General features: G+C 34.0%; 1 protein-coding gene across 2 annotated transcripts in view; it reads right to left on the bottom strand.

The window, feature by feature from the left end:
* Cdh9 (cadherin 9) overlaps positions 1–20,786 on the bottom strand; it is a 127,674-nt gene extending 106,888 nt beyond the window's left edge. Inside the window, exon 1 of one of the 2 annotated variants that reach the window (XM_085676606.2) lies at positions 20,278–20,786. The gene's annotated coding sequence lies outside the window, so the exon portion shown is untranslated. The remainder of the gene's footprint in view (positions 1–20,277) is intronic. The other variant, XM_048429854.3, reaches the window with a different exon arrangement.
* Between the last annotated feature and the right edge of the window lie 6,818 nt (positions 20,787–27,604).

Here is a 27,604-nt window from a genome sequence, read left to right as displayed (position 1 = left end):
ACACTTTCACAAACTTTAATATGGGCAGCAACAATGATTTTGAATCATAGGTTCTTTCCTTGATTATAAACCTCCTCAGAGATGAATACTTTGATCTCGCAAAACAACCAGTACCTCAACAAACTATCTGTAGCAGAACACATATATGACTAAGTAACTCCTATGAATAAAGGCTGTGTTCTAAAACAACTGTGAAAGATAGACCAGGGGATTTGAGCAACAAATTCACAGTTATTTTAATGAATTAACAATATTAATTGTTAGAATTTAAGAAAATTAATATCCAAATAGATAATTATCTATTACTATAAACGTGATTGATAGTTTGCCCTATGCCTAGTAGATAAACATCAAATTACTATCCTATGAAATTTTTAATATTGATCTATTATTCATTCCCAGTATTAGTAGTAGTAAGGGAAACAGAAGGAAATTAATTCGTGTTAAGCCTGGAGGGCAAGTGAGAAATATGAACAGGCACTCTGTGAAAATGTAACAGGTAAAATTAAGAATTTTAGGAATATTTCTAGAAATTTTAAAGTAATAATTGATTGGGTCACTGGGTTCATGTTCCATAAGTGTGAGAAAAGAAAAGTAACCTGCAAAGTGTAGTTTTATGTCCGTTACTATAAATGAGACCAGAGAAATAAAGATGGATAATTTCAGAGATGAAAAAGGAGTCTGTTATGCATGGGTTCTTTACCCTCACTCTGGGGTCCTCACATTTGTACAAATACTAGACTCCTTAGTTGTCTAAAGTTTTAAATTAATCATACACATTTCTTTTAATATTAAAAATAATGCAGCCTTTAACACATTTTACAACTACAATGAATCCTGCAGCTGAGCATGTATTATTGACAGTCCCATTTAATGCTATTAACACAATTTTGAAATCGGCCTAGTGCTTAAGTATGTAAGTCAGAAATATTTGAACAGGGGATTTGTTTTTACTTTTTTCTTTCAATTTCTACTTTGTTTTGCAATATTAGTTGTGGAGGGCCGCGACCACATTCTCCATTGCTTCAAGGAACAAAGGTAGAGATTGACCTCTGTGACCCCAAGGTGTGGCGGTACACGCCTTTAGTCCTGATGCCTGGGAGACAGAGGCAGATTGACCTCTGTGACCTCAAGGCGTGGTAGTACACGCCTTTGGTCCCAATGCCTGGGAAGCAGAGACAGGCAGATCTCTGTGAGTTCAAGGTGATGTAGCACATGCCTTTAATCCCAGCGCATGTGCTTGTTAACTGGCTGTGTCCCTGCCTACTCCCGAGGCATCATCTGGGATAATGGGCAGCGGACCAATCCAAGAGTGACACGTCAGAAGCGAGGACTGTTTCCTTTATAAGGGCTGGGTTCCCCTCATTCTGGGTCTCCGCCATATTGGCTGATGCTCGCTCTCCCAAGGGGCATTAAAGCTTTACTGCAGAAGGATCCTAAGTGCCCCGCGTCGTTCTTGCTGGCGAGACGGTAGCGCGGGACAATTAGTAACCATTACAATTCAGTTTAAAATAATTTATATCTTGAAATTATTTACCAAATAAAGGAAAAGCAAAAACTTTACCTGCGAGAAAAGAGCAATATAATTTAGCCTTTCACACATATACATGCACAAGCATTAATGTTAATATATGTGCTCAAGAGTTTGCATATATAAGAGATAAATATATGTTTGCAGATATGTGGATGAGTGTGTGTGCATGTGTATGAATATATGTGCATATATGTGGAGGCCTCAGGATGTCACAGGATAAGCTCCTGATCACGTCCCCCCATATGATCAGAGTCTCTCCCTGAACCCAGAGCTCACCCTTTCTGGTAGACTGAGTAGCTAGCTTTTACCAGGGACTTGTGTCTCTGCTTTGAGTGTACTGGATGACAGGTGGTCCTTCTGTCTACCAGCTGTCAGGTCCTGAGAATGTTCATGCAGCAGGCATTTTCCCCACAGAGTCATCTCCAAGGCCCTGATTCATACTTTTGAAATTTAAAATAATAGCCAAATTTTATTTTTTGATAATGATGCCCACAACTGCTGTGATTTCTCACTACTTATGCTTATCGCCATTAAATATTAAATAGTTAATAGTTTAGTGAGTATAGTTCAATTACAAAAAATATAAATGTTTAAAACAAAAATGAAAATATGATCTTTAGGAATTGCATGATCTTATTGTCAGTATACTGCTATATTGTGCTAGTTCTATAGTAGAAGAAATTACACTTTTAAAGAATATGTACAAGAACATATCTGAGAATTCATTTAGAGCTTTTGGATTTAAATATGTTATCTTCTATGTCATTACATAAATAAGAATAATTGGTATTTTAAAATATGTATTCGCAAATGAGTTTTAACCTTTTCCAATCCAGTAACACTTTCATTATGAACAGAAGAGATAACAAACATTAACAGGTTAACAACATAATTCTAGTATGAGTATTAATGATGGACACACAATTGATTAAATTACAATTCTTATAGTTCTGACTCATTCAAGGGAGAAGAAAATGTTTTTGTAGTGGGTGAGGTATGAGCAACTCCAGAATTCTGAACCTTTTTTCTTACTCTAAAATTCAATGAATTGATTCTACCAACTGCCAAAGACGTTTGAGCTTTTCCAGTCCCCATATACTGAATGTCAGCATTAAAACCTTTATCCCACTCCTCCTAAGTCAGTTGCGGAGTGGGTTCTTCAGTGCCTCCAATTTGGTGTCCCAACCAATCCAGCACATATTTCTGAATTCCAGTGATATTATACTGAAGAGGGGCTTTAGACACACATTGCCTCCATAATAGTGTTCAATTGCTCCAATGAGTCTTTTTCCCACAGATGGGAAATGTCTGAGATACCTGTTCTCCAGACCTTCTATTTCAACAGCAGATTAAGACTATACTGGTAAAGGTGACCTCCGTGTCCCAAGACAAAATGTGGATAAACAGCCAAACACTCAGTCACAGATTCATTTTTGGAAAAAGATAGGCATTCCTTCTCAGGATCCAGAGGTCTGGAAAATTTGTTCGGCAGATCTATCAAAAAGCCAGTGAATTTGGCATGATGATAATGAGTTCTTAGAGTTGGTTCAATTAAAAAGGCTAATTTGGAATCTGATGCAGCTAAAACTGCTAAAGACATCCTGGAACAATTTTAAAAAGCCACTTCACCATGATCATCCTTTACTCCCTTATTGGGAGGTAATTGCAGGCTTAGGAACATATGTATTGCTAGGCATTATTTGTTTGCCTGTGATTATCAAGTTACTGATGAACTCTCAGTGGAAAGATGGTTCAGAGATGCATGGAGTTAATCTCTGCATCCTCATTTAAAATTTTCCAGAGGCTGGTTGTCAAAGACGGGTAAGATCTTTTTGCCTCCAGTCAACCTAAGACAGGACACACACGGTGGAATGTGTGTACCAGTGACAGGCAAGTCTGGAAGGCTGAAAAGACAAGACAGGCACAGTCGTCTGTCCTGTGTCAGAAGCACAGATATTAAAAAATTAAAGGGAGAACTGTGGGAGTCCACAGGGACTTCCATCTTGACTTAAGGTCAGAGAGTTCAAGCTTGTTCTTGCTCCTCAAAGCCAAATTGCAGGATGGCTGGCCAAAGGTATGGTCACTAGATGTTTTCCTCCTCAAAGCCAAATAACAGGTTGTTTGCCAAAGGCATGGTTTCTAGATATTTTGTGAATTAGGGAGGTGATTATCCTTTGTTTGTTCCTCGAACCATGGTAAGGAAGTCTTTTGCTCCCCTCTTTTACTTTAGGTATAAAAGGGCTATGTGAAATAAACTCGGGGTTGCTACAGTATTTACTGAGAGCCCTCCTGATTCTAAAAAAAAAAAAAAAAAAAAAAAAAAAAGTATTCTACTAATGTATAGTATCTGACAACATAAATACATAACTTTCTACTTTCTTCATTAATGAATGTTTTTGGGATAAGTGGTACTTAATGAAGTATATATGAAAGCTCAGATACTTGAACTGAAGCAACAGTACTCTCAAAAACTCATAAATTTATTTCAAAGAATAAGTATTAAAATATCTAAATCATGCATAGACAGCTGTAAAATAAAATGCTTTTTTTATTTTACAAAACATTCATTAAGAATGTTTTCATTAAGAAGGTAAAACTTAAGTCCAGTGTTTAGGCTGATTCAAGCTTCACTAAAACATTGTTTGCTGATTGTGATAATAGAAAACATTACTCATACTTTGTGCGACATGTGTAGAAAGAAAAGTGCACGAAAGTGTCTTCTTCTTTTGTCATAATGTATTCTGAGCCATCCAAAAGAGGGACAAAGCTTTATGCCGAGTAACCTAACTGTGTAAATCCAGATGCTCAAATGTCTTCACAAGTGAATGAACGTTGTATTTAGCTACACATTTAGAGACTCAACTACCCAATTATTATTCCTGAAATATTAATGGACAGTACTTAAATTAAGGTTCTAAAAATGTGTACTCCACTAGCAAGAAATAGCATCTCATGAAACAGTAAAAAACACAATCTCATAAAATGTAAACAAATTACAAGCGTTGGAAAGAATATGAAGTAAAATTACTCATAAAATGAAGTCTTATATAAGAGGTAAGAACTTAAATTGTCAGTTTAATCAATCACAATGTTTCTGTACATTTACAAAAAGTAATATCAATGAGGTCGTTTCTATGGCATGTGTGCTTTTAATAACACAAAATTTTCCAAACATATAAACCATAGGGTAAAAATAATTAATACACTATGTAAGTACAGAAAAATCAATTAAAAAGATATGTTAACTCGGGTGCTAAGTTTTTCCCCCATAGACTCAGTCAAGATAAACTAACAGAAAAAAGGTCCATTTATAATAAAACTGAATTTTTAGTGCTTTATTGTAAAATGGCATCAAACAATTGAATTAATTTAATTAGTGAATAGATTAATTTTCCTCTTTAGACCATCAGAAAGATATCTTTAATTCCGGGAGGAAATCTCAAGGACAGGAGATAATTTGCCGGTATATAATTAATTTTCATGTAAATAGCCCTTGAAGGCAAAATGTTTAATTGACTATCAGGCACCTCAATTGTTATATTTCCTGAAGATATCTTGAAGAAGAAGGATATGGCTATCGTGGGGTTTGGAGAAGTTTATCTTCCACATTCTTGTTGTTCTTACTCCCAAAATGCATGCGATAACACAGGGTCAAGAACAACATCCTGTTTTATCAGGTGTGTCTATTTCTTTTACTCAGGACATAAACTTACACAAAAACAACCAGTCAAATATAAACAGGCCAATAGAGTTTTACATAAGAGATCCCATATAAACATTAACAGTTATAAACTGTGGGATCATGACTTAATCACTGGAAACTAGAATTGCTTACTTTTAATGATGCAAATATCAATAATTATCATGAAAATGAGTTTTGACATTTTAGGAAAAATTGAACATTTCCTTTAATAAATTCATTGTGTCATTAAATATCCTGATATTCTTAGGTAAATTTAATCATGTCATAGAAACAAGGACAATTTTATAGCTCCAGAAACCTATAAAAAGCTCAATCAAATAAGTTCATCATGCACATTTAAGTGGTTAGTCTCAAAAAGCAATTTAAAATAAATGCTGAACGCTGTATCATTTTAAAATGAGTGATATTGGGTGTTTTTTAACCAGGTTAGAATAGATACAAATTTGCTGATAGAATACTCAAGACAGTATGATACTTTTGTTGAGAATAATTTAATAATTTTTTGATCATGTGTTATAGCAGAAATCCAAGTCATGTTGGTTTTCTATAAAGCAATGGTGGGAAACGTCTGCTGTCCAGGAGTCAGCAAATTGAAAGAGTGGACCTGGACTTCAGTGAATTACAATATGGAAACCTTCCTCTCAGTAAGGCCTTTGTAGGGTTTGGTGTGCACATCTAGTACAGACTATCAGGTGTTTTCAGGCATTGCTGGAATCTATTTTCCTTGTTTAACATTTTTTCCCTAGGAAACAGATGTTATGTAAAGAACTAATGGAATGCTTAGGATACATTTAAAAACATTGAAGTGGATTTAAAACTATGCAATTCTTGAGAAATATTTATTCTTTCAGTCCTTCTACAATGAAGAAATTAAACAATGGAGTGGGGCTAGGAAGCGGGTCCTGCTGAGATTTTATTTTCTCACCTTCGACTCTCTTTAACGAACTACCTTGGAGTTGTAGCACTAACTGCTCAATTCAGAAACCTGTTAGTTAACAATCATTCTAACAACAGGAAAGGTCTGTGCTAATCAGGCCTTCCTGTTATAAACAGACGGGTGTTAGCCATCCTATTATCTCAGTAACGTTTTCAAAGAAAGTCTGTCCAATAGCAGTAGTAACTAAAATGGAAGTAATTTGTTCAATTGAATTATTCATGGTTAATATTTTCCTGCATTGCATGTGTGTATAGTTATGAATTAAAATAATTCCATATGAATATACAGAGTCATATTGATATGGTATAATCAATCACATGATCTATTCTAAAGAAACTTTTATTCACGCTTGGGGTTTTAGAATGAGGATCATTTCGAGCTATTTGTCATGGTTTTAAGATAAGGCAATTAAATTAAATGCCAGGTTTTTCTTGCTCTAATAATCCCTGACTTATTGAATCATTCTTCCTGCTTAAAACCATTCTTCTAATAAAAAAATCAGATTTTATAGGGCTGACTTCTTTTTTATTTTAAAATTGCATGTATCATTATAAAACTATAATGTGAACCTATTTTCTTGAATCTTTCTGGATTATTTTTTGTGTCTTCAGTTATGCTTCACAATGTAATAGGGGATAATGTTTTGTCTTTGAAAACAATTTTGTGCAAAATTTTGTCAAATTTTCAAGTGTGCTGTCATGATTTTCCCCATTCTAAGCATTTGTTATTGATGCTGCAGTAATTTAGTAGCCTGAATCATTTTAGAACACAGACTACCCTAACAAACAAAGTCTTAGCATAAACTCAGTTATTTAGAGAAGGAATCACATTTAGTTTTCTTTCTACATTTAACAGTCTAGACCAGTGGTTCTCAGCCTTCCTAACACTGAAACCCTTTAATACAGTTCCTCATATAAAGGTGATCCCTAACCATAACTTTATTTACATTTATACTTCAAACTAATAGAAGATATCAAAGGGAAATGCTGCACAATAATTCTTTTGTACACTATAAAAATTTGTCACTGTGACTGGTTTAATAAAAAAAGCTGATGGGCCAATAGCTCAACAGACTATGTTAGGCAGGAGAGCATGAATAGGAGAATACTGGGAGAAAGAAGGGCAGAGTCTGGAGTCACCAGCTAGAAGCAGAGGAAGCAGAAGACGAAACTGGTAATATAGGCACCACCATGTGGCAGAGCATAAATAAGAGAAACGGGTTAACTTAAAACATAAGAACTAGTTAGTATTAAACCTGAGCTACTGCCTGAGCATTTATAATCAATATTATCTTTGCACTGTTATTTGGGAAGAGGCTGCTGACACAGGAAAACTCCGCAAACAGGGAAAAGCTAGTGAAAAGTTTGGAAAACCAAGTGGGGCAGAAAAAAAGGTAAACAATTAGGAAGAACATGTGTCAGAGGCTGTGATAGGAATGGACATTTTCAGAGACCATCCTGTGAAGTAGAGAAAATTGTATCCATTTCAAATATAATTTTCAGTTAGAGACATTTGAGAGACTTCTAGAAAAAAAAATTCGTCATTCCATTGTGCTTTGAAGAAAGTCGCACCTTATCCAGAGTTCAACTTTGAGAGGACTAATCTTTTACCGACTTCTGTCTTTTAGAGAAGGACGAGGTTCCTGTATGTTAGCATTATACATGAGGATCTGGATATAGACACAGGTTCAGGCACACATATTATCCCTTAGGTTTTCTCTCCTTCTCTTAGCTAAAGTGAACTTTTATTTAAAGGATGAAAAAGAAATCTAATTGTTAGTACATTCACATATTATGCTATCTGTGGGAATGACCATTTCTGAATGAAAAATATTTGCTAAAAAATCTAACATCCTATTCACAAAGGATGATCCTTTCAGGTGAGCCACTTATTTGAGTAAAGGATATTAAAAGTATTAATAAACCATGTCTATAAAATGGATAGTACACAGCCACACAGTCAGATTGAATAAGTATTAAGCACTAATCCTTCTTTATAAATTTAATTTGTAATATAATTTGAACACTTCATTTTAAAATTTATGTCAATGTACAATATTTTACAAAATTTAGAGATAACCATACTAGCAAATGTATTTAAGCCAATCTTGTTGAAGGTTATATGCGTATAACTATGAGTTCATCTTTTGCTTAAAAGACCAGTAAAATATTCAGTAAACAAACCCCCATTAAAAGAAAACTTCTTTCTTTCAGGTCAAGAATACAAATTATTTTAGTCATAACAAAACTCAATGAACAAAAGAGTAAAATCATAAAAATGAGGAAAAAAGACTCAATATTCTGACATTGAAGTTTATGATATGAAACACGGACATTTTCTACCATTAACGTCAGTGGCTTTCTTTGCTCACCTGTATCTCTGGATGCGATTGTTTAAACTTTACACAATTAACTTAATACACTGTAGTATAAAATAGTTTGAATTAATTTCCAATTGCAGGAGCTTACCAAACAAATACTACTGAAAGTGAAAGAAAATGTTTTCATCATTTTAATTGTCAACCTAAGATATGACAAAATGTGAAAATGTTGAGCTAAATAATATAAAAAACTCTCTTCAGCAGAGTTTCAAGAACCATAGGTTTATTCCTAGATATAAGGTATGTCTCTCCATTTTATTTGTGGATGTTCCAATATAGGTTATCGAGTTCTTATCAAAACATAATAAAGCATTCCTTATCAACATGTTGATAGAGTTGACTATCTTGTTCCTCCTTAGGATATCCTAAAATGTGATTGCAATGTTTGAAATTTCACTTAGAAATTTCATGGAGCATCAAAATATTAAAAAGGTATCTAAAATTCATCCTTGAAATATACAGCAAATTTCTCATACCATTGTTCTTTGACTCTGATATTCTTTGTGTCATTACTACCAGAAAATAGTGCTTACCAGTATAAATTCTTGATTAAAGTATTTTACAAATGAAATAACATGTGATCGGGATGGAAAATCGTCTGCCAATTAAATGGAACAGAAGTATTAATTACAGAGACTATCAGTAAGTTAAAATTCTTCTCCAATACTTTGTTACTATAGTAATGCATATTAGGAAACACAAACCAAGGAAATTAAAAGCACTATAAAATGTTTTCAAATTTGTTTATTTTTCTCAGATTACAACATAATCCTGTGCCATCCTCTACACTTGCTACTTCCCCCAAATCCTTCCATGTAACCTTCTTACTGTTTTTCAAATTCATGGTCCTTTCATTCACTATTGTTACATATACGTATGTTTCAAAAATCATAAGAACCTAAAGCTACCTATGATAAACGTAATTTGACATAAAAATACATGTATGTAGCTTAAACATAAATTTTCCATCTGAGTCGACAATTCTTCCTCCAAAAGCCAAAAACATCTACTAAAACTAAAAATGTCATAAGAAATGCTCTTTTCAGTTCTTGGTCAGAGTTGTGCAGGAGACTACCAAAATATTATATAGTACCCAGAGACCTGCTAGAAAAGATTTGAAAGTCTCCTCTCTGAGGGTTAGCTTCAGGTGCCAAGCAAGTAATCAAAATAAAAACACAAACAAACAAAAAAAAAACCAAAAATAAAATAAACAAAAACAAAAACAAAGTAGAAACCAACAGTCCTATCCAGCTAATAAAAGTCATGAAATACAACGAAGATTAACATGGCAAATAAGCCTAAAAAGGCAGTATTAGCATCCATACCTTAGCTAAAACCAACATCACTCTAATTGGACATAAGACCTTCTCAACAAGAGGGAAACACTAATTATTTACACAGGATTAGTGTAGTCATGGATTTTGGAGAACCTATGACCACCATTTTATTATATCAGCATAGCACCTAAATGCATTCAAAATATTTGTCCTTCTAGCAGCAGATAAGATAGTCCTATCTCTGCATCAAAGAGTCTTCTATTTCCAACAGAAGGAGACCATTACAGAAAACCAAAACCAATCAGAATGCAGAGTTTGGAAGTTCAGTTCCAGTGACTGCATCTACAATAAAACTCCCTCACCTGTGACTTGGGATCACTGCAGAGGAGGGTGCAGAAAGATTCTAAGAGCCAGAGGATCAGAGATTGTTGTGAGATTGATCTTTGAGAATGTGAGAAGCCACACCCATTAACAGGACGATTTAAATGTGGGCTTGTCAAGGATAACAACAGTAGACATGCTAATGCGAGTGGTGGAATGCTCTGGAGGACTAAACCCTACACAAAGAACTACAAGCAACTGAGGAATGCTGAGTGTGAGAGAAATAGTCTTCCTAAGGGAAGAACACACCAGTTGGTTATCCAAGATTAAGCAGTTAACCTAGGAACACACAGTCAAGTAATGTTACACAAACTAAGCAGGCTATATTTATGTGTTAGAAAAATTTCTGCATATTTAAAACAATGAGAAAATGGCCTATGGATTTTAAAAACAGTAACAAAGGATGAAGCAGGAAACTTCTGGAGGGAGGAAGAATAAAGGGAAATGAATGCTATTATATTAAAACCAGCAATTTTAAAGAAAAATTTAAAATAGGAATCACTATCCATATGAGCACATACAATGAGAGTCAAGTAATTAATGCATTTATTTTCAAAATAAGAAAGTGATCGAAGAATTAATAAGTACAGAAAAAAATAATATATAACAGGTTATTTTTCTTTTAGTTTGCAACATCTAACCTATGACAAATATCTACCTGTAATCATTATTTTTATTATAACTCTTTTAAAATTTGTGAATTATCATACAGTAGAGTATCGCAGAAGCTGAAATGCAGTTTTTAACAGATATTTAAATATTTTTGTCTTTATTTTCCAATAAGATGACTTACTACACTTTTAGAGGTAATAAGAGAATGAGAAAACACTTTCATGACACCAAGGGGTAAAAACTGAACGACCTGACAGAATACTTTATCTGAGATATGAACACACCCCTAATATTAGAATGTGCTTGGTGACCTTACCTTCGCCTGTGCACCTAGCAACTTGTCAGCAACCTAAGACCCCAGCTGCAACGTGCCTCATTCATACCTTTCTGTGAACAATGTAGTAAGTTTCTCCTCCTACTAAGGGCCTTTAATTAAGATAACAAATACCAACTATATAATAACATTAACTATGGATTGTAGATCTTGTCCCTGCCTGCTAAGGTTCTCTACACACGAAACAGTGGTAGCTGTATAGGAAAAAACTAGGCCCTCTGAATGTGTGTGACAGTTGTGTGACTTGAGCATTCTGTGGGGCCCTGCCAGTGGAGACAGGACTTTTTTCTAGTGCTTGAACTGACTTTTTGAAGCCTGTTCTCTTTGGAGAGATACCTTGCTCAGCCTTGCTATAAGGGGGAGGGTCTTGGTCCTGCTTCAAAATGATGTGTCAGACTTTGCTGACTCCCCATGGGGAGCCTTACACTCTCTGATAAGTGAATGGAGTGATAAGGGAGGGATATTGGGGGAAGTGGAAGGAAGGGAGGGAGTGGAAACTGGGGATGGTATGTAAAATAAGAAAAGATTGTTTTTTAAAACAGGAATTAATGAAGGTGTGATCTTGAGGTGAAGAGTCAAGAGAAGAACATGTTAAAAATTTCCCCCAATCCATCTCCCTTAAGAGTATTAATTTTATAAGGGTGACTTTAATTCCTTGATTTACTTTTTTATATTTAGCTTTATAATTTTCAGTCCATAGGTTGCTGTTCCTTGTGTTAGACTTTTTTCCTGCACTTGTTCTTGTCACTAGAAGTGACAAACTTATTCTGCAATCTCTTCTCATATCCTCTGGCTTTGATAACTCACCTCCCTCCCAAGCCCTTTTCCAGTCAGGCAGTAAAAGCAGGGGAGGTGGAGGGAGCAAAGGAGTTTCTAAAATTGGTGATGGACCATATTGACAAAATCACATTATTTCCCGGCATGTAATGAATTCTCATGTTGGAAATGGCACTTCCTGTTACCAATTGAATCATCTCCCAGAATGAAAGCCAAGTTAAAAAGCATAGATGCTTACCCTTAAATGCACTGTGTATGTGTCTTTGAAGTAAAGAAGTCAGGGGTGGGAATAATGATAATGGAAAGATACCACAACAGTTGATATGGAGAGAAAACATCTGTACCCAAACACGTGGAGGAAGGAAAGCCCAAGCAGAGGAAGAACTCAGGGCATATCACAGTCCAGTATGTAACTCTGAACTTACTAATGTGTTACTGATATATCTTACTGGTGTGTGTGTGTGTGTGTGGTGTGTGTGTGTGTTATGAAACAAATGTTAACACATACAAAATAAAAAGCTGTGATTTTTACACACTTTCTACACTATTTGTTTTAATTGCTTAATACTAATTTTTGTAAAATTGATTTTTTTTCTAATAAAGTAAGTAAAGATCTTCTTTCTTACGAGTTCTGTCTTAGGTAATCCTAGTATTAAAAAACACTACAAAAAATTTTACATGGACAAAAGAAGTTTTATGGTCAACAACAAAAAATAAAATTTAATTATAATGACTTCACAAATATTCCACATTTGTAAAAAGCAGTCTATTTTATAGATATATGTGCATAAAGAGATCACAGATGGATATAGGTAGATAGATAGATAGATAGATAGATAGATAGATAGATAGATAGATGATAGACAGAGCAATAGAAATATACATGATATCAATAGAAAGATAGAGATAGATGATAGATACATAGATATAAATAGATAGGTGAATAGATGAATAGATAGATAGATAGATGATAGAAATAGATGATAGATAAAGACAGATAGCTGATAGATAAATATAAATAGGTAGATAGATACATAAGTAAATGACAGAGGACAGATAGATATAGATACATAGGTATAGATGATAGATATGTAGATAGATAAATGATAGGTAGACAGATAAATACATGCATACATAATACATACATATTCATACAGATGCATAGTTAAAATTTTAACTTACCAGTATTATTTCCAAAGTTTAGCTTTCTAACCTGTATTTTAAGGTTATTTTAATATGTTATTCATACACCATTAAGGATTGTTGTCTCTCCGAAACTATTACCTGAAAATAATTTTAAATCTAGGATAGGGTTTCCTCAAATACTGTATGACTATTTTATCTTTAAATTTTTCTAATTTTTGAAAATGAATTTGTAGAGCCAATGAAAGAACATTCAAAACATATATCTGTGACATAATCTTTTTTGATCCCTGAACGATTCTGACTAGAAGGAATGTAATGCTGGGCAATGAAGGCATTTTTCTAGATCCATGTATAAGTGAGGAGCATGAAGGTGTCCACTTATGATGGAACATCTCAGATTGCTGCCTGACACTGGGCAGAAGTGCACTTGTCTGTGTCAGTAACAGTTAAATTTGAAACTTTGTATCACACTTATGTTGAGTCCACTATGAAAAGATACATCTTTGATGCTACTAATCACGTTTTCTCTGTAGCTTTCAATATTTATTCTATGTACGTAAACTTGAAGTAGCTGTCTGACATGCAAAAAGTTCAAGAGAATAACATCACAATCAAGTTTTTCTTTATTCTTAATCTCCTATAATCATAAGACTTTTCCAGTCTTATAAATTTCTCATTTGAATAAAATTACATTACATAGCTGTTATAAGAAATCAGGTTCAACAGATACTGTAAAATCAGAACAGTGAATTTAAAATGTATCATTTATATTTATATATCTAATCTTTAGATATAGGATAAATATAGACATAGGTATTACTGATAAAAAAATATTTTACCCTACAAATATATAAATGTATACATGTTACTCTGACACTCAAATGCAATTTTTCTTTAATGGTTGACACTAACAAAATCCATGAATATTTATAAGCAACACTTCATTACAGGGATTCACTATTTGCATCTTGTATAGCTCATTACAAAGCAAAGTGATGCTGATTTGAAAATATAATAACTCTTCATTGTCAAAAATTACAGCAAAGAGCTGACTTCTGAATAAAATAATGCAAGATAGATGAATACTCTTTTATAAATAATTATCTATATAAGTATGTTAGAGAGTTATTTATTTATTTAATTCCTAAAACGGGGTCTTACTATTGGAAATATAAACTCAAAATCTCAATATTTTGAACTGTCATTGAACTGTTTTGAACTCTTGTGTAAAAAAAGGCAATAAATTCAAAACCTTGTTTAAAAAGTCTTCAGGGTTAGGGATGCATGTTAAAATAACACAAAACTTGTATTTTAAAATAAAAAGACAGAGAGACATAGATACATTGCAGAGGACAAAAATATTTTAAATTTACCAATTTTGACACAAATGATCAAGATTTGAAAGAAACAAAATTATCATCTATCCCTTCAAATAGATAGTTGTTTTTAATACATGTTCATCAATATACTTTTAAAATAAGAGAAGCTGTTACTATCAAAAATAATACCACTAAGATAATTATCCTTGGCTATTTTATTACTAGTGGTGTATGTATGCTTACATAAAACAAAGCTTTTTCAGTGTTTGTACAACATTTTCACTATAAAACTAATCTGCTCCTAAGAATTTATCAATTCCCTCTATTAATAAAAAAATCTCAAGTGTCTTTTGAGATGACCCTGAATTAAATAAAGATGTCAGAAAATTAATTGGAAATCCACAGTGTAATATGAAGGCTCTGTACTGACAAATGTAAAATTATTAAGGTATTTTTGCTAAGTCTCTAATATTATATAAATAGGATTTCTGATTTCATTATAATCCATATTTTATGTAATAGTTTTTCCACCCACCACATGTGTGGGCAAAGAGATTATATTTTGTTCAGTCCTCAAAACTGTGAAGATTAAGTGGAAACAATTATTTCTAGGCGCAGCTTTTCAAAGAGCCTAATTCACCCTATTCACTAAATTACCTAAAACTATGACAACTCACAGTTTAACTTTTTGAGAAATAAAATACTCTAAAGTTAGCTCTCTCATTTTACATGATATATTACCTATAACCACCTGATACAAGGATAAGTTGCCTTATATGTCATCATGTAATAATCATTACAGATTAACTTTTATGTACACAAAAAAATAATTATTTTATTTCCTTCAACCTTAGTAAACACATTGAGTTTGTACAAACATGCTCATATGTGCAAATATAAAATCTTACATAAAAACAACGCTGTATATGTAGATGAGCATTTGAAGACCCAAAGGTTTTACTGTGTAATTTGAACTAGATGGCATATCTCTCTTTTAAAATATGATTTGATGACTAAAAGACTGTTATAATAAGACACATGAGTGTGAATATTTGGTGAGCCACTTCTGGAACTTACATGAAATTCTATCACATCCAGGATATAGAGGATAGACACACGCTTGACAATGGAGTATAGAAAAAAAATACCCCTCAAAGAATGACCCTGATAAATACTACACTTCTACAAAAGCAGTATTTTTGTCATTACTTTGTAAATTTGATGCTTATTTTTGTATTAGACAGCAGAAGAGGTGAGACACATGTGTATCATAGTGTGTGTGTATGTGTGTGTGTGTGTGTGTGTGTGTGTGTGTGTATGTTGGACAGAGGGCAAGTTGCATGAGTAGGACCTTTACTTCCAATGTATGGGTAATGAGTGCCAAGTTCCAGAAAGAACGTCTACAAGCTGAAGTTGCTTCACATTTGCCATTAGACCAAGGAGTGAATTACCAGTGTTCATTTGCTGTGAGATCATCATGTAACATGCAACGGCTTTCTCTTTGATTAGAATACCTTCCCAAGAACATTGTTTGTTGGTTAATATGACTTTCCTGAGGTACTGTCAAAAATGGGAAGAAAGATTCCAACTGTATTAGAAGTTATAACAATCATATAGAGAACATGTAGGGGCTTCACATTTTAATATAAATTCTGTCGGACATAGTTCTTTCTTTAAGTGTAGCTAAAGACATATGAATCAAATAAGTGAATCAAATAATAGTGTTTAGTTACTTATATTTCCATTACAAGTTATATGTGTTTGAAGTAAAACAGAAAATAAGACAAAATTAAGTCACCCATGCTCTTCATAATTGTAGAATTAGTTCTTAAATTGTATGAGAAAGAAGGATTTTTAACCACATTTATGAAACAGCTTCAAGCTCTGTAACGAAAAGGACCAAGAAATTTCTGATTGAGACAAATAGAAGATACGAGAGCACTCATTCATGTGTGACTGTTTTATAAATTGCTGAATTAATAAGATAGAGGTACAAACTGTAAATATTATTCAAATATTGGGCACTTCTACTATTTCACATTTGCTGCTCTAAATATGCAATAAAATAAAAATATACATAAACACTCCCACCACCAACAATAACCCACACACACTAAACAGAAACTAAATAACCCATGAGAGTTCCATTGCTGGTTCTCAACATATACATAAGTTTTCACAAAACAAGTATTTTATCTTCTACACAATGACCATACGCGTAGATGCCGCACAGTGAGATTTAATGGGAACAACAACAACAAAGGCATGAACTTGGGAATTGAATAAGTTGGGAGCATATTGGGGGGGGGGGAGAGTTGGAGGATGGAAATGAAGGCAGAAAAGAGTAAAGAGACAATCATATTTCTTTATGTATTTTCTGAAGAATAAGCAAGAATATAGTAAGAATCCAGACTGTGACATTGACACTGGCGTGGGCGTTTTATGACAGTCCTCCTGTACAAAAGCTCCAGAGAATCAATGTAGTCCACCACTTTGCATTTGGAATGTGGCTAGCAGACTTTCTCTGTGAGTGCTAAATTTAGGGATAGGCACATTAGCCTGATAGAGCCGCTATGGAAATGCTTAAGAGTGAAAGGAGACTCCCCTCACATCCTTGCCGTGCTTTAGTGATGAGTGTGATGGGGGTTCCGGGAAAAGAACTACAGTAATTGTGAAAGTTCAAAGCCACAAAAGAGTTACTGCATTCCATTTGTTCTCTGTTTCTGACCTGTCATCTATTACACGTCTGCTTATCATACTTCTAATAGCACCCATCTAGATACCATTACCTGATCCAGCGATATCTATTATGAATCTACTATCTGTCATAGTCACCTGCCACCTACCATCAGTTTATCAACCTACCTATCCACATAGCAATAGCTATCTATCTTGCTAACCCAATTTCCATCATTAACATTTTTTACAGATAGCTTACCAGTTTTTGTAGGTAATCAAACCCCTTTCTATATGTAACCCAATACTCCTAAAGCTTTGTTTTCTCCTGGATACAACTAAAATATCAGGTCTATATCTAAAGCTCTAAAGTTTTAAGTAAACTTCTACTGAGGCAGAATTGCTACTTGTAAGAAATTTGGGATGTGTTTAAAAGAAAAAAAAAACACTTTTTCCAACAAATTTGCACACACAGAGGAGAAACATTTTTAATCCTAAGCAACATCTCATGTTCTGCAATTAAGAATGGTCCTGTTTAGAAGTTTAAATCAGGAAATTAGAATTAAAAGATTAAACATAAACTTGGCTGTGTAAACATTCAAAATATTCTACATGTTTAAAAAAAATCACCCTTTTTTCAAGTGCAGATTTAAATCTAAAATATACTTAAATGTGTGTTTGTGTGAACAGAAAAAGGATCAAACCAACATCCAGTTCCACTGAAGCATCTACTTGAAATCCAATAACAATCCAGGAATATTTCCGGAGAGAACAAGTCTCAGTCACCGTTTGCTGATGACACAGTTGTATGTATTCTTCAAGTTAACTTTGATTTCAATTTATTCTTCCTTCTTACAAGCATTAAACTGCCATGTTACTCACATAACTTGTATTATGTAATTTTTAGCATTATATAAAACATAGTGACCGACTTCCTTCACGCATTCTAGAGCCACTGAAGAAAGTAATGTATGTCCCATAGGCTACCAGAGGAAAGGTTGATAGAGAGCAAAAAGCATCAATGTAATCTCTCTTGCCTGGTGCTCGAAAGCATGTTGTATTGAATAGGATGTATATGTAAAAGAACAGACGAAAATGCAAAGGTTAACCCACCCCATGGAAGGTGACATTCAGAAGAGGTTCTGATCCATCTTAAATTTATCAAGTCAAGCAAAGCTGCACACTATTTGGAAACATAATTTCTTATTAGCTTGAGTTAGTTTCTGGCTACACACAGCTTTCACAATAAGTTTTTATTTTAATTATACACATAAGCCTAATAATGGTGATCCAGTTACATAAACCAGTTGAAATACTGTTTCGAGTACTTAAGTGGTGTGATACAAGAAGACAGCATTTCTACCTCAGAAAACTGTGCCACCTTATAGAACCATTTTCTTATTAGTATTACTAGTTCTGCTTACCTTGAAGTTTGGTTTATTACTTGCAAACTGGTATTACCATCCTCGGTTTCTAAATCATTACTTCATTCATTAATGCTGGATGTAGTTTGCTTATCACTTATACCTTAAATCTCACTTTTGAAAGTGTGTAATCATATGAGATATTGTTTTAGCATTTCCAAAATTTTCAATTAAATACATATGGTATTGGATGCACATGCAGAAAACTTCAGTGGATGTGGTGTTAAATTTGATGACAGAATGTTAACACACGCTGTTCATTTCTATCCAGGCTCCTTCCTGACATGTGATAGAGCAGCCTGCTATTTGATCTTCCGTATCTTTCACAATATCTGTTGAAACTGGCACTCGCTAGTCTCATAGTTACACAGATTCCTTCCTCACCTGACACAGCACTGCCTCGGCAATAGATCACTTTGAGAATCTGTGAGGCTATAAATCATCTTTTACCAAATGCAGGAGATTTTTTTTATCATATTAAGAACATGGAAGATAGATAATTCTTGTGACTTGATAGAAATCATGAAAAGAAGCCAAATGAAGATTCTATCCTACTTCACAAAAGTTATCTCTTTTCCTTGATATCATAAAATTCATTATTTTTTCAGACTACAAGATTTGGGTGCGTCATGAAAAATATGCTTAGAAACTTCTTGTGTTTATAACACAGCATAAGAAATGACAAGAAATATCCAGAAAATAATCAAGTTTTACAAATCTATAATTCATTACATTTTAATCAAAACATACATCAGACAAATTATTATAAACTTATTTGATACAGTTTGTGACTTTCATTATATTATTTTAATGTATAACAGTCTCTGAGAAGTTCCCCCAATTTATAGTGGCTACATATTACATCATTCTAGAGACATTATAAACAACATTATAAAAAAATCAAGCTTATTATTAAGATCATGGTGCTCATAAGAAATTGCTTAATCTGGATTGTGATATTGATTCTGCAATGAAAAGCAGAACAAAAATTATTCTAGTAAGTCAATGCATTTTCTTATGATTTCAAACTCAAAAATGCCAAATGCTGCTCTTGGCAGACTTTCTCATTTTTATTAGGTTTCAACATTATTTATGTTGTCCAATTACAGCCAACAGGTATGTACACATATAGGATATTTCTATTAGTGAGAACCATATGCGTTCACAGGAATGTCTGTTATCAGGCAAACATCATTATATTAACCCTAACGCATGAAACCAATTGACATGTGAGATATATTTCTTGTCTACTATCACATTTCTCATAACCGTAAAAAGAAATTCACATTAAAGTATGAATGCTGGTGCTTTTACATGTTCATAATTCTGACTCAAAGTAGTTAACAAAAGTTATGACAAAACTAGAGAACCATTTCAGGTTCATAGCCATGAAAGTATTAATGACCACATTAAAACAGAAGCAAAATGCAAACAAAACGAAGGAAAAAGAGAATTCCAAGCCAGTACAGTGAATTAACATAGTTTGAACTCTGCTTTTATCTTTACAGTAGTAACCCAGAAGCAAATTTAAGGACTATAAAGATAGCTTGATGGGTATCAGGAATTTTAAAAAGTAAATGAGAATAAAGCACTAAATGTTTTCATTTGAATATGTATTTTTTTAATTATATAAACCGTATTACCTGCTGCCAAATATTGGAAGAGAGCAGAATAGCCCCGAGAAAATACTTGCGAGAAGAGAAGCAGTATCTATACTACATTCTAAGAAAGGAAAAACTGCTTTGCTTCTGTTTTCAGGCAAATAAATAACGCTTACCTTGTTTAGCAATGGAACTGAGTTAGCCTCGCTCAGCAGGCGATTCAATTCTGCTGTCGCTTCTGTCTCATCCCTTCTCTTTTCATAGTGTCTTCCCAGACGAATCTTCATGCGTCTCACTGTGCCTCTCTTTCAGCACCACTTTTAACTCAGACAGGCAGGAATCTGAAACCAAAGGAACTCTCTGATTGGCTTCCATTCCGCGTTCCTGATTAATAAGAAACGTCGCTCATATAAGAAGATATTGCAGCTGATGGCGCTGCAGGGCTCCAGGTTTGAGGATGGGCTGTGGCAGACCCCTCTGGGCAGGGCGATTTGCAAGTGAATAAAGTGGGAGGGCTGAGGGAGGATTTGTCAAAGACCCTCAGAAGAGAACGTAACCCAGTGTTTTTAGTCTCGGTTAATCAGCGCTGCTTAATCTGTTTGCAGTTGGGAAAGAAAGGTCACAGTATGTCTGTAACCCGTAAATCATCTGCCGAATATGTACATCACGTGGAGCTCACTGCTGTTGAGGAAGGATTCTGCAAGTACTCTTTGCACAATGCCCTGCTCCCTACTTCAGGCAATGCCAAAATCCGGTCTGAGAAAAGAAAGAGGAAGAATGTGGAATTTATTCAACGTTGATAATCATAAAATTTCATCAGACTCTTGAGCTTGTTATATAAAATCTGCTCTCAAAAAATGGTAATTTTAAATTGCCTAATAATTGCTGCCTTGGCATGTTCTTTTTCTTTGAAAGGAACCATTTCACATCGTTTGAAATTTCTAGAATACTCATTGCTTTGCTTAATTACACAATTGAGAGTATTTGTACTTCCTGAGGAGTGTCCAAAAATAATTGAACCCTAGTCACCTCACAAAGCTCAAGGAGCCCTCTGTGGGAGGCCCTGAGATATGTTGCAGGACTCTGAGAGAAGGTAAGTCATCAGAGCAAACCTGTGTCCGAAGGGAAGTCCCTTTACTGCTGCTGGAAATGGCACAGTAAGAACAATATCGATGAGTAGATAAATCCTTCTACAAAGAAGTCCTGATAATAGTTGCGCGAAGTGCACAGTGGGAGCGTGTCTCCCTTCCTCACAGCTCGTTAAATCTCAGTAAGTAAATAGCTTAAGTGCCAAAAAAATATCAATATCTCATTTGATGCTTCACAGGTAACAGCAACAAAAACTTTCTACATTTTTCTTCCAATAGTGAAGCTCATCAGTGGAGGGTCCACGGTGAAGCTGCCTTTCCATGACTTGTACCACGTGAAAATGTATGTCTCAAAAACCAACACTAATTCTTGGAAAAGGGTGACACTTAAGTCCCCAGGTATAAATAAATATGCCGAAGTTTGGGGAAAAAATAAAGTTTAGCATCTTTTTGTCTGAAAACGAAAACAGGTAAAAATGATACAGATTTCCAGGGTTCGATGGATCTATGTGTTTATGACAGCTTAATGAGTTCTTCACGGATGTCCCCTACCTTCTGGAGAAAAAAAAAGATTTAAAACTCAGAAGTTTCTTCAGAATCATTTCAGCCAATCTACATACTACTTTAAATAAAATAAGTTTACAGAGAACAGTTTCCTAATGCAAAAATAAACTACTGTGTGTAAGTAAAGGAAAATACATTAAACAAAATATTTCATCATAGTTTAAACTAAATATTCACAGGTAAAAGTTTTAAATCCCTTATGCTGTGCACATTTAATTCCCCACTGAAACATTGCTGTAAGGGAAAAAATATTCTGTGGGAAATGTACAATCCAGCAGAGTGTTCTATAACCTAATTTGAAGCTATTTTTACTAATCCAAAAAAATATAGAAAGAATGTGTTACCAGGTTAAAAAAAATTGGCAGCTGCCTCAGGAGGTTTCTGGCTTTTACTCCTTAGTGGGAATACCCTGGAAAGAGAGTATAACTTGAAATTATCCAAACACTTAGAAAATATGTATCAAATATATAACCATTTATGTCTCTTCTAATATTATTAGTAATCTATTTCATATTGAGGAGATGTGAGCAAATGCCTACATTTCCCAAACATGGCAAAGAACAAAGATACAGTTCTTGGCAAGTCTAGCTCAGAAAGCCAATATATTTTAATGAAGTTGCTTATAGGGCCATGGGCAACCTGTGCGTAACTTCACCAATGAAGGAAAACAAACAACAAAACAAATAAAAAAAAAAACCTCTTAGAAATGGTTAAATGTCTGTTTATTTTTAAGGAGATGTGAAATCTTAAGCCACTCCCCTAACAACTTTAAACTTTTTATAAATCTTGGGATGGGACAAAGTCCCATTATTATTCTCTTTTGGTAACTAACTGTCCATTAATTTTTAAAGAGGGGTAGTGGTTAGTGAGCCCTTTCCCAAGGCCTAAGATTGTTACTTTGACTGCCCCAGGCTTGTACAATCCTTCTTTGGTAATCATCTTTGTAAATAGTTCAAGAAAGTAATGGCCACACCTGCAACATAGAATAACATCACAAAGCATCTTGTATAGCACATACTAAACTTTTCTACTTGCTTTTCTCATTTAGGTTACTGAGAATCAAATAAATCCTAGGCCTTATAATTGTTAAGGATATACTTAGCATCTAAGCTACAAAAACACTTCTAGATTGCCTTTTTTTATTTTTTTCTTTTTTTTTAAAAACAGGATTTCTGTATAGCACTAGTTGTCTTGAAACTCTGTAGATGAGGCTTGTCTCCAACTCATAGACCTGCCTGACTCTGCATCCCAAAGACTTGTGCCACCTTGCCCTGTTAGACCTACTTTTAATGCTTGAAGAAATTAATGTAAATAAGAATCAGGTTTGCACAAAGGTGTTATTTTCACCACAATTTGTGTCTGCAGAAATTATATTTCATCTGGGTATTTACAATTCAAAATTCATTAGTATAAATGCAAAATACTTAACTCTGCTTTAAGCTTTCTTTCTTTTTGATTTTATTTATTTATTTACTTACTTTTTGCTCTTCAAGACCAACATTAATTAGATGCTTATTGGGCAATCATTACAGGACTTCTGGATTCTCTGAAAAAAAATTCCACAGATGAAACCACCATTGGCACAAATGGCACACAACACCCTTTGCATTTTCTCCATCATATCCTGCTTCTGGTACCTTTTCCTGCTGCGGGAATACCTTCCGCTGCTTCAGCCAATAGTCGCTGAAGCACAAGCCCACAGTGCTGCGGGAGCGCCTTAGTCAATAGCTCCATCAGTCAATAGCCGCTGAAATACCAGCCCACTGGGGCGTGGTATATTTCTCTTTAAAAGAAGAGCAGTAAGCTCGTCTCGGCCTCTTGGTTCCGGCTCCTGCTCCAGTGACTAGGCTCCCTTCCTGACGGTTTATGGTGTATGTAAGTTTTACCCCCCAAAATAAATAACCCCTTAAAACATAACTGGTGTGGGATTGATTCGTCATTATTTTCCTTCACTTTAGCACTATTGAAACTACAAGCTAAAGTGAAATTTTCATAAATGAACTTTTGTTAAAGTCTGGTTTGTGAAAGTCTACACTCAATGGTATCAGGATGACTGTGAGAATCAGTGGGTCTCTAATTCTTCTGCATGCTCTTGGGTCTCTTTTTTTCCTGTTGGGTTGCCTTGTGCAACTTTAGTATGATAGTTTTTGCTTCGTTTTATAGTGAATTAACCTTTCTTTTTTATTTTGTATTTGAGAGGAACTATTAGTGGTATTTTCTATGTTTTTTTTCCTCTTATTTATTTATTTGTTTTAAAAGCAAGGCATTTTCATGCTGGCTGTTCCATTAATTTATTGCACTTGGGAAAATGAAGGGGTTTTATTTTCATATAGAAAACCCATATTTTGAACTGTTTTATTAGAAACACTACTGTGTTATATAACAATCCCTTCTTGAAAGATGAAGAATGTGATATAGCCAGGCAGTTGTGGAACACGCCTTTAATCCCAGCACTCTGGAGGGAGAGGCAGGCTGATCTCTGTGAGTTGGAGGCCAGACCAGTCTACAAGAGCTAGTTCCAGGACAGGCTCCAAAGCTACAGAGAAACCCAGTGCCAAAAAAAAAAAAAGAAAAGAAAAAAGAATGTGATATAGGCACGATGCTAACTTATTCATTCTACTAAAATAGGAAAATTTAAAAAGTGATTTAATAAAAAGAATAGAGAAAAAAAGAAACAGAATAAGAATAAGTGATTTAATAAAAGGAAGTAAATATAAAAATAATAAAGATGCTTTGCATAACATCTTTGCACAACACTGATAAGAATAGAGCTATTCAACTCTACATGTTTGCTCAAAATCTATGAAGACCAAATTATACTACAAGCAAAACATATATTCCTTCTTGTCACCCCCCAAAAATTCATTACTATCAATCCCACCTTTCTCAACACCCTTTGTTAAATCAGACTTTTATGAGTTTATAAAGCTTCAATCATCTACCATGGCTCCAAGACCTAAAGCTATGTGAATTGAATAGTCTCATTTCTTGTCTTGTTGGAATTCCCTCAGACTGACCTGCTTACTGATGGGTTTCAGGGAGATGTCACAGATTCACGTGTATCCATAGGCTTTCAGTGAATAATATCTTAAACTCTTTTCTATTGAGAACTTTCAAATGTTGGGGCCATATTCTCCTTTTTCCGTGTTAGTACTGACCTGATAGGTGTCTTATCAAACCACCACAACAGGAAATGTTATTGCAATAAGGATAAAGTGCTACTTAATAAGAATGGGTTGTAGCATATTCACCTAACAACTTTGCTAAATATATATTTTGACAAATCTATGCATTTATTTTCATTGATTATGAAACACTCTAGTTAGGAAATAAATAAACATTATAAAATGGAGTAGTCACATCCCTCTCTACACTAAGGTGGATTGAGACTTAAGGTCTTAGCATTTGTCATAGGATTGCATAAAACCTAGATTATTTTTCACTCTTAGGGCAACTGTCAATGCTCTTACCCCATCACAATTTAACACTCAAAAAGAAAGAAAGAAAGAAAGAAAGAAAGAAAGAAAGAAAGAAAGAAAGAAAGAAAGAAAGAAAGAAAATGGTAGCTAAAACAATAGAATTCTCCGTATTGTGCCTTATTTCCCCATCTCAATCAATTACAGAAACCTGACTTCTTAATGTATGTTTGAAATTTGTGTCTAATTTGAGCTTGTGTGATAAAGTATGATCATGACACACATCCAGTTTTATTACTTAAATGTTATTTTCCTACATAAAGACATTCTCGTAGAATATAATTGAAGCCTAAAAAACATAGTTCAGGTAGCAGGAAACTTTAGTTTCAGTCCTCAGTATTTAAACAACAATACAATGAACAATAATTTAGAATATTAGTAATATAATGACCAAATGTATTTAACCCAAATTTGAGCATTACCATAATTTACTAGGTTTTGCCCATAATATATCCCTTCTTAGTTATTTAAGTAATTGATTAAAGAAATAACAGTTCATTATTGTCTCCTCTAACTCAAATTCAGTATCCATTTTCCTCGATACAACATTTTCTCATTTGCTTTTGCTGTTTTTTTTCTAGTAGAAAAATTTAGTTGTAAAGAATGCGAAAATTCAATGTTTTGCTTTAATGTTCTGACTGATTTGTGCTCCATTTATTGGTTGCATTCCAATATTAAATTTGTAAATTCAACAATTAACTTCTTAAAAAATGTAAGGACACTAATTTACAACCTCCATAGAAGTCTCTCGTGCCCACTAGGAACACAGGAAGAAAAGTGAGAGTTGATGCCCTTCAAATAAGTTAATATTTACTTTTGTGTGAGTGTGGTGATTTGATTTATTCAATGGCACTGGATAATATAATGTTCTGAAGTAGTACATTACATTTTTTTGATCCTCACATTGCAAAGATTTCAGCCAAAGACCCTTTCAGATTTTAACTTTCCGTTTCTTTCAAAGATGAAGTTTGTTTTATCTGTTCATTAATTTTACTCTTTGGGTTTAAATAAATGTGTTTTGATTTGTTTTAGATAGAGTTACAATACATAATCCAAACTGACATCAAGTTCATATCAATCTTCCGGCCTCAATCTGTGAATTTCTGGGATAAGAGACATGAGCCACACTGTTGGTTTTCAAAAGTTTTCATATTTCTAACTTTATCTTAATTTGTTAAATATATGAAATATTTTAAGATCTTGGATCATAACTGTGACAAATATATTTTAAAAGATGCATAGACACACAGCTAGATATTTATGGGAAGTAAACATATCTGAGTTCTGACTTAAATACTGGCTAATAGCATAGGACACACAAATATTAGCTTGATGCATACAGAACACAGTGAAAAACACTGACAGAGAGAACTAGATAGGTTGAGTGTGTTTCTTTAAGACACTAAAAGTGTAACTTATAGCCTCAGGCTGTAAGTAAAAGTGACCCTGAGGATTTTATTTCAAACTAACTAACAGAACAAACTATTGGATCATGTTGCCTATCTAGTTCACATATCAAAACTAGCCATTCTACAAATGACAAGGTCAGTGGTTCTTGGCCTCCTAGTTTTGATAACACATTAAAATGTGGCCTGAGTCTAGTTATTCAGAAATTCTAAATCTGATTTTTATGGTAAATCACGGATTGTGGGAAATTGTGTCTTTCAAAGTGTCTCCATCATATCTGTAACCAGCAAACAATGAGATTAAAATTAATTTAAACAGATAACCACAGGTAGGTGACAGGCTTAGTCTAATGGGTCACAGTTTCAACTTCTCTTGGGTTCAGGATAGAGGGACCATGGGATCTAGGCATTCCATAGTTCCACTCTTTATGGAATTTTTCACAGTTTTCACCTGTATTTTTTCCCAGTTTTCATAAAATTTTGTTACTTTCTATGGCATCATACACTTTTCAAACATTTTTGGTCAAAAATTGCAAATCACTGGTTTTTTTTGTTTATTTGATTTTATTTCATATTTTCATTCTTCAGGACAAGGTAATTGTCTCTATCATATTTACCTCCCAAGAGCCAACTTTGCTTATTTTTCCAGACTACTCAAATGGGCATGCTGTACATTCTGTGTTTTGTGTCTTTGTTGTTGAATGGTCCATGACACTTATTAAAATATTAGCAGCACAAAAATTGTATACACGTTATACACCAGGGCTCAGACATCAGAGATTTCTAATTTTCAATAAGTCCTGTGATTTATAAAAGTGATTGCAAGCTTTTTCATTCTAAAGGATTGGCTATTTATAACCATCTAATTATCTGTTAATTAAAAGCTAACTGTACCTGTACAACATCAAAGATTAGTAGGAAAGTTAATGTAACAAATATCACCAACACATTTAACAAGGAAATATATTA

Source organism: Myodes glareolus, chromosome 15 (genome assembly GCF_982192425.1).
Source record: "Myodes glareolus chromosome 15, mMyoGla1.1, whole genome shotgun sequence".
Classification (NCBI taxonomy): domain Eukaryota; kingdom Metazoa; phylum Chordata; class Mammalia; order Rodentia; family Cricetidae; genus Myodes; species Myodes glareolus.
This window is presented reverse-complemented; position numbering and strand designations above follow the sequence as displayed.